This window comes from Oryza sativa, chromosome 12, assembly GCF_034140825.1.
Source record: "Oryza sativa Japonica Group chromosome 12, ASM3414082v1".
NCBI classification, from domain to species: Eukaryota; Viridiplantae; Streptophyta; class Magnoliopsida; order Poales; family Poaceae; genus Oryza; species Oryza sativa.
Genome location: NC_089046.1, coordinates 22,705,059 through 22,718,712, shown reverse-complemented (window position 1 = coordinate 22,718,712; position 13,654 = coordinate 22,705,059). Strand labels below are relative to the sequence as shown.

Below are 13,654 nucleotides of genomic sequence, written 5' to 3'. Positions count from 1 at the left end.
AAATATAAAATACAAGAAGTTGAAATACAAGACCAAACCTCATCTAATTTTATTTTGCTATATCTTTAAAATTTGAGCCAAATACTTTTTGAGCAAAAATGTTCGATTCCCTGACTTCAGTTTGCCCCAACGTGCTCTGTACCAACTGAGAAAGCAGCTAGCGTTGGTTGTATAGCAAATATGTTTAACCTTTGAGTCAACCAAAAAATTCATAAAGAATGTAATGTAGTTATTTATTGAACCGACGGTTAAACCGGTGAACAAGCGGTTGGACCAGGGAGCCTTTGAACAGGTAGACTCACTGTTTCGATCACCGGTCTGAATTTAACAACTATGTGTGTGTGTGCACTTCTGTGTGTTCATCTCCAGAGATCTATTGTGTGTGTCCACTACAATTTGTTGCTCGTGCGTGTGTGTCATCGCTTGAGTTTGCTGCTCCGTGAGTTCTTCGCATCCTTGGGCAAAGCTGACATTACTCTCACATCATGTTCTTGTCTGAGACTCTGAATACTACTGGGATCTAGAAGCCATTGCGTTTACAGGAATTCAGTTATTCATAAGCCATTTCATTCAGTTTACAGGTATTAGAAAGATTTTGCATTCCATTCATTGTTCAAAACATTTCTCCCAGCTGCTTGCAAGATGAATTTACAACTTACTAGTTGTGTGCCCGTGCGTTGCAACAGGAATCAAAACAAATCATGTTCAAAGCTAGATATTCACCCCGCCGATAGCCCTTTAATGATTCATCAAAGCCAATCTGTGTAAAGCTCGCCACATATTGATTATCCGATCAAGTAATTTGCAGTCCAAAGTAAATCAAGTATTGCCTTAACTATTCTCGGTTTATAAAGCTCCCCTAGAAGTTCATATCTTCACATCTGTGCATGCCTTCAGAAGTCAAAACACAAGCTGGCAAAGATCTTCCGAGCACACACTGTCCCCATACTTCGCTCCTTGACTTGCCTGGTGGTGAACATTCTACCTATGAGCTGTAAAATGTTTACGAAGGTGAAATACATCATATAGAGAACAGAAAGGATGAATGGTTCAACATGTTGTCAATTAAAAAATTGGAAAGAATTAGAACGCTAACCTTTTTGTTTTCAAAAAGAACAAATTATTCCTTGAGCTTAGGCCTTCACTTACAGGTATTTCTCATTTCACAATTGAAGGCAGCAAAATGAATCACTGAAACATATGAAAAAAAAAAACTGCTTACTCACATCTACGGAAACAAAATTGAGAGCACTTATTTATTTAATATATGTATGTACTCCAACCAGATCACTATTGCGCAGAGCAAAATATGTAGAACATCACATAAATAAATCTAAGCCAAGATGCTGCAAAACAGTACCAATCCGTCCTTAAAAATGTTAGAATTAGAATTGAACAAAGACCCTAGAAACAAATCGAGGGTGTCACCAGACAAGCTATAAGGGAATAATCTCACTCTTCTGATTTTGCATATAAATATTAAGAAATGAGATGTAATCATGTAAATAATGAAAATCACTTCCATTTTGGAGTGAGGACGAAGAGATTGGTATCCGAATAGAACCAGAAATTCCAAAGCAAAAGTTGATTGTCCAACTTCAGGTTTCGAACAAAAAAGGAATTCTTAAATTATACAGATATATGATATGCTCCCTCCATTCCAAAATATAAGAATTCACACTTTGTACCACAATAGAAGCATCTGCACTGATTCCCATCACTTCAATTATTCCAGAGCCAATCAGATGCTCAGGAAAGGAATTTAAGCAATTCAAAATTCAAAAATTGATAACTGAATTAGTAACTAAAATAAAATCTTTTGAGAAATCCCTGTATTTAGAACGGAGGGAGCATATCATCAATTCGTCGATCCATCATTCCAACAAATGAAAACTAAGAAAACGCTAATTAGTAAATTCATGGGAGTGGCAGCAGGTAAGTTTGGCATGCGGTTGCGCCAGCAATTACCCTGGTACCAGCAGTGCGATGCCATCAACCAGAGTTCGTCACCTGGAAGCGAGAGGACCGGCGTAGGTGGCGGCGGACTGAACAGCAGTGGAGGACCTGACGACGACGACGCTCGCTGCAAACGACAACAAAGCCAAAAGCTGTCATAAGCATCCATGCCAATTTTAGAAATCTAAAGATTTGTTTGTACGCACGCAACTGCAGAAATTGTGCAGTAGTATATAATTTCACTTTATTCAAACCATGAAAGGCATTCAACACGGAATGTGGTTAATGCGGGACACCATATCTAATTAACACTCCAATACTCCATCCTCCAGAAGCATGTACATATCAAATATGAAGAACTAAAGAGTACATTTTTGTTTTGATATTGATATGAACTCCAAATAAACTATAGCAAATACCTCGATTATTTTTGACATATTAATGTAATTATGTTAAGGTATATAGACCAATTGTAATCTAATTTTCACTTCAGAGAAAACATTATTCTGAAACCAACCACAGGGCTAGCGAAATATTGTGTATCTTACTTCTTTGATAAAACATATGCACAAAATGAGGTAGAAAATGTACTGCTCACGTGAGAACTGTTTACATACCCACATTGCCATGGCTGAGAAACCACAATACCACTCCATTAATCTGGAAGTAGTAAAACATAGTAGTGGACTATGGGCTTTTGATCACAAAAGATCATGATAGTTCTTGATTATCTGACAAAGGGAAAGAAAAGCGCCTCTTAAAGATAATAGCAATTAATAATAACTATATAGTCCAGCGTACGGGGCGGCGGACTGAATGGTGGTGGAGGATTAATTAGAAGATTTCTTTAGAAGCATTTTGTATATGTTGTATAAGATTAATTAGAAGCACATCAGATTTAATAAACTATACTGAAAGCTGTAGCAAAAAGAAATTAGTTAAACAAACCCTTATCTTTTTAAATGCACAAAAGCAATCTGTCAAAGACAAAGAGAAAAATCCAAATTGTTTTTGTTTTTCCTCTAGATTTATGTCAGATCATTACTAAATTATATCTACAATAATGCAGTTCTCATATTTTGGAGATATAGAGGTAGGGTTCTGCAAATAGAACAAATCTTCAAATAGAACGATCACATTGTGTATCCTGATAGATTTGTCCTCGATATTCTTTATATAAAGTAGAAAGATAGCCCGCGCATTCACGCGGGGATGTATTGTACACAGGGTTAAACTTTTCGGTTTAGCCGATTTGATCGGGCATCACTGAAATACCGAAATTTCCAAAATTTTGGTATAAAATTTCCAAAAATTTGAACAAAATTTAGTTGAATTTGGACAAATATTATCAAAATTAATGAAAAAATTCGGCCGAAATAATATCATATCTGAGGGGTCCGAAATGATCGAAATTTCTGAAATTTGGAAATTTTACTCCGAAATTTCCAACCTGATTTGTACATTGTGTTTGATATATATATATATATATATATATATATATATATATATATATATATATATATATATATATATATATATATATATATATATATATATATATATATATATATATATATATATATATATATATATATATATATATATATATATATATATATATATATATATATATATATATATATATATATATATATATATATATATATATATATATATATAAACAGAATATCAATTGGTTGACACCTCCCATGTTTAAACGTACTTTTTTATTTGAATAAGACACATCAGGTGAGGCCTCCGCTGTTTTTCGGCATTTTGCTTTGATAATTTTTCCAAGATATTTGTTTGGTTTTAAAATATATCATATTTGATACATCTGTATAAATAATTATCTATGATCTCTTTAATATATAGAAGGAAGTTCGATTTAGTTTTTTTGGAAAACGTGCCTGACAAATCAATCATAAATTAGAAGTAAGGTGTTTTGTCCTTTTTTAATAGAATGTTTATTTGCCTTTTTTTAAACAAATTCTAAAGAACTATATTGTTAATAAATATGTTTTATTTGTACCATCAAGTAGTTCTCCTTATAGTAGGTTTAAGTTGATGCAAGTTGTTACATACTTATATATAAATTAATTAAGACATGTCATATACCTCGCTTCCTTGTGATCTATACTATCTTTTTTAAAAGAATATACCTAGTTAACATGAATCCAAAATTTTAAATTTAATAGTAACAAATATAACTTTTCAAAGAACTATATACTGTGAACCTTAGTGTGGTTTATATGTGTAATAATATGTGGAGAAACTCATAATGCTATGATATAGGATAGATGTAAGGCCATTAATGTCTAAGCATTTTAAAATTGTTACGAAAATGGAACATGCAATGGTTGGTCCAATTTTAGTGAAATGTAAGAACCAATATTTTTATGAACTTATCATGTTTTCTCTAAATAGTTTAATTTAGTCCCTATTGACATTTTCTATTACCTGCTTTATTTTATATTTTATACAGTTCAAAATATAGTCTTTATGGATCTTTAAATCATTGTTCTAATTATAAATACAATAATATTTAGATTAGAAATCAGATGAGCTTGAAATTTATGCATTTTTAATATTTTTATTATTTTTGGCTATATAAACAGGAAGGGATAGAGTGGAGAAGGTCAGAAGGGATGGGACGAGTAGTGCCGTGTTGTGCGTATGTTTGGGGGGAGGGCGAAGTGGAGGGGTGGATTTTTCTATTTTATCTAAATGATTTAAGTGAAACCGTTGATATATTTTTTTTCTCACATTTTTTGTTATTTTTTCTAATTTTTAAGACATAACACATTGCGGCTTAAGATTTTCTTAAATGTATATCTATTGGGTTAAAATAATGGATCTACCTATTTAAGTGGAAACTGATGGTCAGATGATTTTTCTTCCAATTTGTAAAGTTTTATTTTTAAGACATAACACGTGACACCTTAAGTGTGCTCAAAGGATGTACAATGATTTACAATAATATAGTACTTGTTTTCATTTTGTGTTATGGTTTGTGTTTTTTCTATTTGGTTACTATGCAAAGGAACGGTGTCTATGCTTAAATGACGAATTTTCATCTTTATAGATTGAAATATGGGTAACATGGATCTTAAATTATCTATTTAATTATAAATAAAAAAATTCGAATAAGTTAAAATTATGATTTAACTTTAGAATTATAATTATTTGGCTTTCTAATTATTGATCTTTTTTTTACTTAGTTAAAAATTAGGAGACAAAGGAATTAAATGAGTGAGCAGAGGAAGAGAGAGTTGAAGGGAGGAGATTATGTGGGCATATAATTGTAATAATTCCCGGGTTGTAGTGTTTTAGTTGCTATTAGTTTTTTAACTAAAAATTAAAAAATGATTTATTGTTCGATTAAAATCTATAGTTTTTACTTGTCTTTTCCAGTATATTCGTAGTAGATATTAAAAATACGAACACTACAATCTAATAATCTAATAATGTTATTTTGACTTATTCTAATGTTATAATGGGGAGTACTTTTTTAAAGCATTCGTTTATTTTACTGTTATCCATATAGATCTAGTTTAATTATTCCGAAGTCATATATGGTGATAAGATATATATCATTATCTTTCTATAATTTTATAATTATTCGAATGGCACACAAAAATCAGAAAATATAGCCCCAAAGTGACATATTTCTTCTCAAAATCAATATTACAGTGGATATGGGTCTTTAAATGTAAAATAATCTAAAGACATAAGTTCATCAAATATTAGTAGTGTGAGTTAGATGTTATAGTTGCTTATTTTGTTGCATAAGTTTTGCTTTCTAACTAACATATTCTGTAAACATTACTCATAGTATATTCATTTTATTTTCATGATTGTAGACCTAATTTAATTATTATCATTATTTTATATGTTTTTTATAATTGCTTGAATGGCACGCAAAAGCCAGAAATATAAACCAAAATGACTTTTTTTTTCAAAGCTAAATTGTAGTGAAATATGGTCTTCAACTGTAAATTTAGTTATAAATAATTTAAAGATTTTGCGGATCAGAAATTAGTTGTATGATTAAGAAGCTTAATTGTTTAACATGATATTATTGCTTATCTAACTAATAAGGCATGAAAATAGGAGAAGGAATAGGTGAAAAAGTGGAGAAATGAATTGAATGAAGATAAGGCGTACATACGTATATTCGCTTTTTTTAAAAAAAGTAACTTATACATACAAGCTTTGGTTGGCCCGGGTTTAGGAAAGGAATTTTTTTCTTGAAAATTAATCTAATAGTTGTAAATAATGGGTCCACCAAATTTAATGAAAATATGATTATTTTAGAATTTTAAGAATATTTCACTAATTTATTAGAGCATCACATGGCAACTTAGAAGCGTTTGTAGGATGTCGTAGGACGAATTAGGAGCATTTTTGGAAGTTTAATGGACTTTTAGACATCTAATCTAATGTTCTAAAACATCAATTGGGTCCCAATTTAAATGAAAATCGACAGTGGTATTTATGTAAAGTTATAGAGTATGATGTTTTATCTTTTTCTATATGTACGTGTAAGTATATATATATGTGTTCTTTCGGTGTTTCTCTGATCATGTATTAAGTACGTATAGGAGTATGTTCTTTCGGGTTTATCTGATCGTGCTATACTCACGTATGTACTCGCATGTCTTTTTTTTTGGTGAAAGAGTAGCTTAATAATAGGATCAGAAAAAGGAGGGAAACCGGGGATCGATGGAAGGGGAGGTTCAATGAAAAATTTAATCTAATGGTGTAAAGTATCGGGTCCACCAATTTAAGTGAAAATCGACGGTTAGATTTGACAGAGCCACGTGGCGGCCTAGGAGCGTTTGTAGGAGCCCCACGTGGCGGCCTGAGAGCGTTTATAGGAAGTTTCATGGACTTTTAGTATATAATAGATAGATTTCAGTCAGTTTCAGGGACACGCTCAAGTGCAGAGAATCATTAAGAGCTTGTATTCAGTTGTAAATTTAGATTTCAGACACATAAAAAATGATTTAATTTTTTTCTTACTGAAAAAATTACCTTATCTTCTAATGCTATCACACCTATTTTATATGCTCTACAGGGGGGCATATGTTACTCTAATATAAGGATGCAATCATGAATTCATTATATATACAATACCTCCAAGTGATTCACCAGTAATCCCAATCCTATAGAGATCAGCATCCTCCCGTTCACTGAGATGATCTCCAAGCTTTATCAAGTCCAACACCTGAAGATGTCCAAATCTGGTTAAGGTTCATCATTGAAAATTGATTTATCATGAAATACGACAGCTTATACTATCTATACCTGTGTATCACGTTAAAACTATGATATATCAGATCATAACATCAGGAACAATTGTTTGAGAGAAGCAAAACAAAATAGCAAATACACGACTCAAGGGAGAATCCTGATACAGTAGAGCGCAATGATGCTATTTCATCTGGGCTAAGCATCCATAACTTTTAGCCCCATGAACAGAGGCAGACCAGTTCAAATTTACAGCATGGTTTATTTTATTGCTGAATTAGCTAAAAGAATCTCCTAAATGGCTGTGCATTTGGAATATGTCATAGATAGCAATGTTGCTGTACATTTGGAAAATGTCGAAAGAAATAAATCAAAGATCAGATTGTGAATTTGGAGGTGATTTACCAAATTCTGAATTAAATACCATTTGAATCCTAAGATAAGAAAAAAAAACTTAAGAATCAAAATCAGAAGTTCTTTATATAATGTTGAGTAATCAAAATCATTAGGAATATCAAGTGAATCAGGAATGGAGTATGCGTGCTGTCAAAAAATAATGTCATTACAAAGGAACAACTAAATCTTTGATGTGGTAGTAGTACAGGGTCTTACTTTGAATATTTCCAAGGCTGAAATGAAAAAAACTTCTGCAATATGGGTAAGGATGTCAGGAGATCTGTTGCAACACCTAGCTAGTAACAAAATTCATGGCTTGAATCTTAGGAACTATCAGGCTTGTTCGCCGGCAGTCGGATCTAACCGAGAAAAAGAAAGCGCATCTGATGCAGAAATCGATTGATTCCCCTATTCTAGATCGATCGGGTATTCCCTGTACGAGCAAGTCCACGGATTGTTATATCATGACGACACAACCATGATTTCAGCTCACCCGGTGTAAGTATTACTTCCTGTTTCTTACAGAAAATCATTGTTCATTTATTAAAAACTGAAAATAGTTGTATGGGGTTAAAAGTTTCAGAAGCTTTTGGAGTCATGCATTACTGTTACAGGGATGGAATAATGAGTATATTGTTGAAACTAATTTGAGATAACATCCTCTCTTATGTATCCTGAATATTGAAGACTACGATCATGCAAACATAATTTCCTATGCAGCACATTGCAGCCATTACTCCATCAGCTTTTCATGCGGATTTTGTTTGATTCGATATCCAGAAGAAAAAAAATACAAGGTATTGAGTAATTAAACATATCCCATGCACATATCATTGTGATAACCTGTGCGGCCTGCAAGAGCTCGGTTCGTATGTCCTACGTCAAAAGAAAATATGCCACTTCAGTCTTTCAGAGACATACCAGGGAAACACCAGTGAGTGGACGACTATGAGCAGATGGACAACGAGCGGAACCAAAGCAGAATAGTTGAATAAATTGGCTAGACTACAGTACACAGCAGAACAATTGAATAAATTGGGTAGATAACTGAATAAATTTGCTAGAGTACCAAATGTGAAACATAAATGTCTTTTTCTTTTTTGAAAGTGACAAAACCAAATTGGGGAAACACAATGCTACTGTGATTCAATTAAACTGATTACTCCAAATAAATTACAAGAACAACATCTATGTAGCTTATTAATTTGCTTAGGATTACAAATGAGAAGGGATTGAAGGGCCTGTGATTCAGATTAATCTTATTTATCCATAGCAGGGGCAGATCCAACTTGGACTGGGGGGGGAGCAAACAATTAAACTAACTAAGAGAAGAGCATCATCCAGATCTCGAAGAGAAGCTATGGTTAACGCAATAAAATTCCAGGCAAAAATGGGTGGGACATAGAGAGATGAATGAGAAAAAGGATGTGGATGCTCACCAAGGATGCAGTAGGACGACGGCGCCCCTCCCATCCCTGCTCTGTTCGCTAGATGGGGCTCGGAGCGGAGTAGTAGGCATCGGCGGCGGCGGCGTCCGCGACAGGGAGGAGGAGGAGGAGTCAGCCCGACAGCGGATCTGGAGCTGACTCAGCGGCGGGGGCGTTGGCGGCGGTTGCGGGTGGGCGGAGGATTCGGTGTCGGTGGCGGGTGGACGGAGTAGGCGTTGGTGGCGGGTGATGGGGAGGACGACGATGCGGCGGGCGGCGGCGGTGGACACTACGGCGCAACCGGAGTTGGGTGCGGCGAGGAGGCGGCGCGGGGCGTCGGCGGTTGAGGGCAGAGAGGAGGCGGCGCGGGGCGGCGAGGAGGCGGCGGCGGTCGAGGGCGCGCGGGGCGACTGTGGTCGAGGGCGGTGAGGAGGCGGCGCGGTCGAGGGGCGCCTAGGACGCGGGACGCGCGGGGCGGGGCGCGGGTCGCGGGGCTTGGGGTTTTTTTCCGCTGCGGAGGAGCGTGTACTTTTTTTTTTCGCTCCAAACGTGTCGACGTACGTTTCTACTTTGGATCGCGTGTCTGTTTTAGCTTCACCATCACCAATCCAGATTTTTTAAGTAGTAGAGATAATACACCAAGGAATCTTCAATACATCCAACATCATAAATACAACAAATTGGCAGCATTAACCACATTCTTCTTGTCAAAATTCAGAATGGTTTTCTTTCTTGAATACATATAGTTCTTGCCAAAATTCAGAATGGCTTTCTTCCTTGAGTGCATATAGTTCTCGATTTGTACTGCTAATTATTCATTTATGACACCAATTCGAAGTAGCTTCTTACCAAAATTCATGTTCTTGATACTTTGACAAACTTGCAGCCTTGAAAAAAAATTCAGATGAATAGTTAGCTGATATGGATCTGGATCTATCCTGAGTTCCTGACTAGATCGATCCTGGAGGGTACTAGCCAAAGTACTCTTCACTGGTCGCCACTGCCCACCGCCAACTCCACCATGTTGCCGAGTTGCAGAGAGAGGAGAGATTAAAGGTTTGATTCTGAGGAGAACATGAACCTGAATGTGAGATGGAAGCGGGATAGACGATGGGAGACCAGCAACTGGAATGCTTGAGTCCAGTCCTCTTATTCCCGACAACTTCCATTCCTGTAGTCCCGATTGAGGTAAATTCATGGATTTTACAAGGTGTGGAAAATCCTCGGAATACTAGCGTGCTCAATTCGTCTATAGCCTTGATCTGGTGGGTGTGTAGCATGTAACTAAAGTGCTGCTACGGTAATGACGTGGGGATCCTTGGGTTCCAACCTCCAACAGCTGCGCTTTCGTCTTGCGGCCCACCAAGGCCTCAACCATGGATCTGCCCCTGTTTGTGAGCTGCAAAACTTCTGAGGATAACTTGCCCTAAGCTATACGATTGTGCCTATGGTATTCCTGATGTCTTCCAATCCTAAAGGAGTGTTCATGGATGGCATGGACATGTGTTGGTAGATGCTCACCATGCATATATATGATGTTATTCAGTTAGCATTTAAATTCTTGCTTGTTTGTGTCCAAGATATATGTGTCGTGTATTTTAGTAGAATCTAGGATGAAACATATATACTTGGTTTCCATGTGCATATATATACCAAGGGCAGTAAATTAAATGGGTTTCAAAGAACTATTGGATAGAGTTTTTGCTGAGGTGTGGATGAAAGACAAGGGAAAGAAATACAAGCTTTCAGGTTTAAATAAAGTTAAGAATAAGAGATGCAGCAAATGTCCATAGACACGTACTCCCTCCGTCCCAAAATATAACAGCTTCTCTACCAATATTCACTTCTCAACCAATCCCAACCCTCCACCATTCACTTTTTCCACCTACCTCCACTTCTTAAACAATTACGACTCCATTGTATTTAATTCTATCTATTTTCTTAATAACCGTGCCCAACTCTAAAACTCTTTATATTCTGGGAGAGAAGGAGTAATAAATAACATCATGTGTATACAAGGACCGAGAAAAATAAAAGATACAAGAGGGTTACAATTAAGTACTATTTAGTTCGCATTAATTTCTGAGTTCACATATACAGATAATCAAAGTCAGCTTGCATTCATATTGCATGAAGAAATGCCTACTACGGAATATATTTTATTATGAAAAAAGGAGTGTAATAGATAGCTAGCCTAACAACAACGATGGTGAGGGGAGTCAACACAAACACATAGCACAAAGCACACAGCTCTCAAAACTCATAACTCTCTGATATCAAAACCACTGTTCAGTGTTCAACATCAATCCCAGTCACTCGGTTACCAAGTTAGTCAAGGAGTAGTCTAGCTAGTATTGTTGTTGTTCCACTGCTCGTCACTGCCCTCCATGATGCGTGCCATGTCTTGTTGAAAACATCACAAAGGGGGGCAGCTGTGTTATACAGAAACCATGCATATGGATGTCTAACAGCACCAGGATACTATAAACTCAATGTGGATACTTTTTCAATTCATGATGATTAGACATCTCACTGAGTGCTCCATTGCTTCTTGATGCCTCGCAATCCGACGTCCGTATGATGCATTTTTTCCACAGCATAAACCACTTTGGTACGTGGATTACATGGAGAAGTTGTAGCCGGGATCCCATGTTTTGTTCTTTGCATCCCTCGCTGTGCTCTTCTTTTATCTGCCTAAAAGTAGAAAATTCATAATTTTGATGATATTCGATTCGGACATGATGGGAAAGCATGTGGGAGACGAAAATGCTTAAGATCGACCAGCTGAAGTATATTGAACCAGTTGTCATTCCATTTTCTTTAGCTATAATTACAAAATTGGTCTAAAAAAACTAATTATAATAAAATGAGAAGCAACTTAAGATTCTAGATTATTCTCACCAGCAGAATCTCAATCTCAAGTTCTCCAACATAGGGTCTCACCAGCAGAATCTCAATCTCAAGTTCTCCAACATAGTGCTTCCATGTTCAATACATCCAGAGTGATCAGGAAGTTGTGTTATATTGAATCCTAGGTTTCTACCCCATTGGAAACCTGGATGTCGCTACATGTCCAAGCTATGACGGCTGGCTAAATCACAATACCTTCCTTTAGACCATGATGCCTCTCATTCTTATATGTAGATGTAGCTACGCTACATGCCTGCTAACTATTGCGTCTTTCATAGGTGTATACATCTCAAAAGTTCTCGATCAGCATAATTTGAACTCGCTTCTTATTGCTCTTGTTTTATCAGTTGAGGAAGTAGAACACATAATGGAAAAAAAGTTCTTAAATGATATGCCGTGCAACCGTCCTGGTGGTGGGGTGCGAGTTTGTGTACTTTCTTGTTGTTCTGTTAATGCAATGATATGACATAGCATGTGCTAGTATGTAGTTAGAAAAAACTGATATAGTATGCTAAAGTAGAGGAGAGCGCATTGACATGTAGCCTAGTGATTATAGTGCCTAGTATAGCAGCATCCCCGTGGCCTTAGTTTGACTCCCCATAGGAGCGGATTTTCATGACTGCGTTAAAAAAATAGAAACCCTAGCCACCCTGCCTTAAGTCTTACACGTGACGTGTAGGCACGTCCTAGGCTGCGTAGAGGGAGCCTTCGTAGTATTTTGTATGTTCCAAGAGGGGCGAAATTTCCATCCACGACAATTTTTTTGTGTTTTAAACAAATGAAAACAATTCCTTATTCAATTTTGTTTTCACTATGGCTATAAAGTTTGAGCGCAAATGGCTCTTATTTCTTAATGCATGACAATATGGTGCCTAACTAAATATATTTCACTTGTGCTTTTCCCACCAAAGCAACAATGTTTTCACTTATCTGCTAGTCTTGATATTCTGAATTTCGTAGTGCCAAGTTCCTTTGAAATAAATTGAAGCAAACTCGTGGCTACCACCAAGATAGAAACGTCATCTCAACCAGGGCTCCAAATACCGTTTTATCTAGAAAACCTGGTTTCTATTAGAAAAAATTATACTCCAAATACCATTTTATCTAGTATAGAAAAACTAGTTTAATTTCCAGTGAGATTTTAATAAAGTATTAGGTTTGAATTGAATGCTTAGCCTTTTGGCCTGTCACCACCTGCTTTTGGGAATTCAGGTTCCAATTCATATGCTATGTTGTAGGAAAAGTGATTGCTAATCTAGAAAAATTGTTTAGAAAAAAGTATCCCTAATGCTTGTTTCTTGTTTTTATTACACGGAAAACAAACGCGTACACATGCACACAATTTGCACCCACATCCGAATACTTCCCTCACACACATTGGTATGACAACCCTGGTATGACGGATCGAGAAATCCTACTGAAGCATTGGTTGGCATCTTGAAGCATTGGTATGATAGATCTAATACGTGTGTTTGTTTGCTTATGTTACCTGCTCTAATGAGGATGTCAATCTACCATTGATTTTAGAACACGTTAACTTTTTTTGAACCAATTAAAGGGCTTGAACCTCTGAATGCTCGTTTCCATTGACATTGAGAACAAGAAACCACAATCTAGCTCGGAAAATAGGCTACCTGTAGAGCTCCCATCTATTTTTAACCATGTCTGCTAGCTTGCTTGTTTGGAACACAACGGATGAGGCCGTTGTGTTA

General features: G+C 36.1%; 1 long non-coding RNA gene across 2 annotated transcripts; it reads right to left on the bottom strand.

Moving 5' to 3' along the window:
• Window positions 1–535: 535 nt before the first annotated feature.
• Window positions 536–9,508, bottom strand: LOC9269585 (uncharacterized). 2 transcript variants are annotated; one of them, XR_001541842.3, is made up of 6 exons: window positions 9,045–9,508; window positions 7,096–7,186; window positions 2,574–2,687; window positions 1,969–2,083; window positions 1,097–1,191; window positions 536–992 (listed from the first exon to the last, which is right to left on the bottom strand). It is a non-coding gene; the product is annotated as an uncharacterized lncRNA (long non-coding RNA). The 2 variants fall into 2 exon arrangements; XR_003240091.2 differs by lacking the exon at window positions 2,574–2,687.
• Window positions 9,509–13,654: the final 4,146 nt, after the last annotated feature.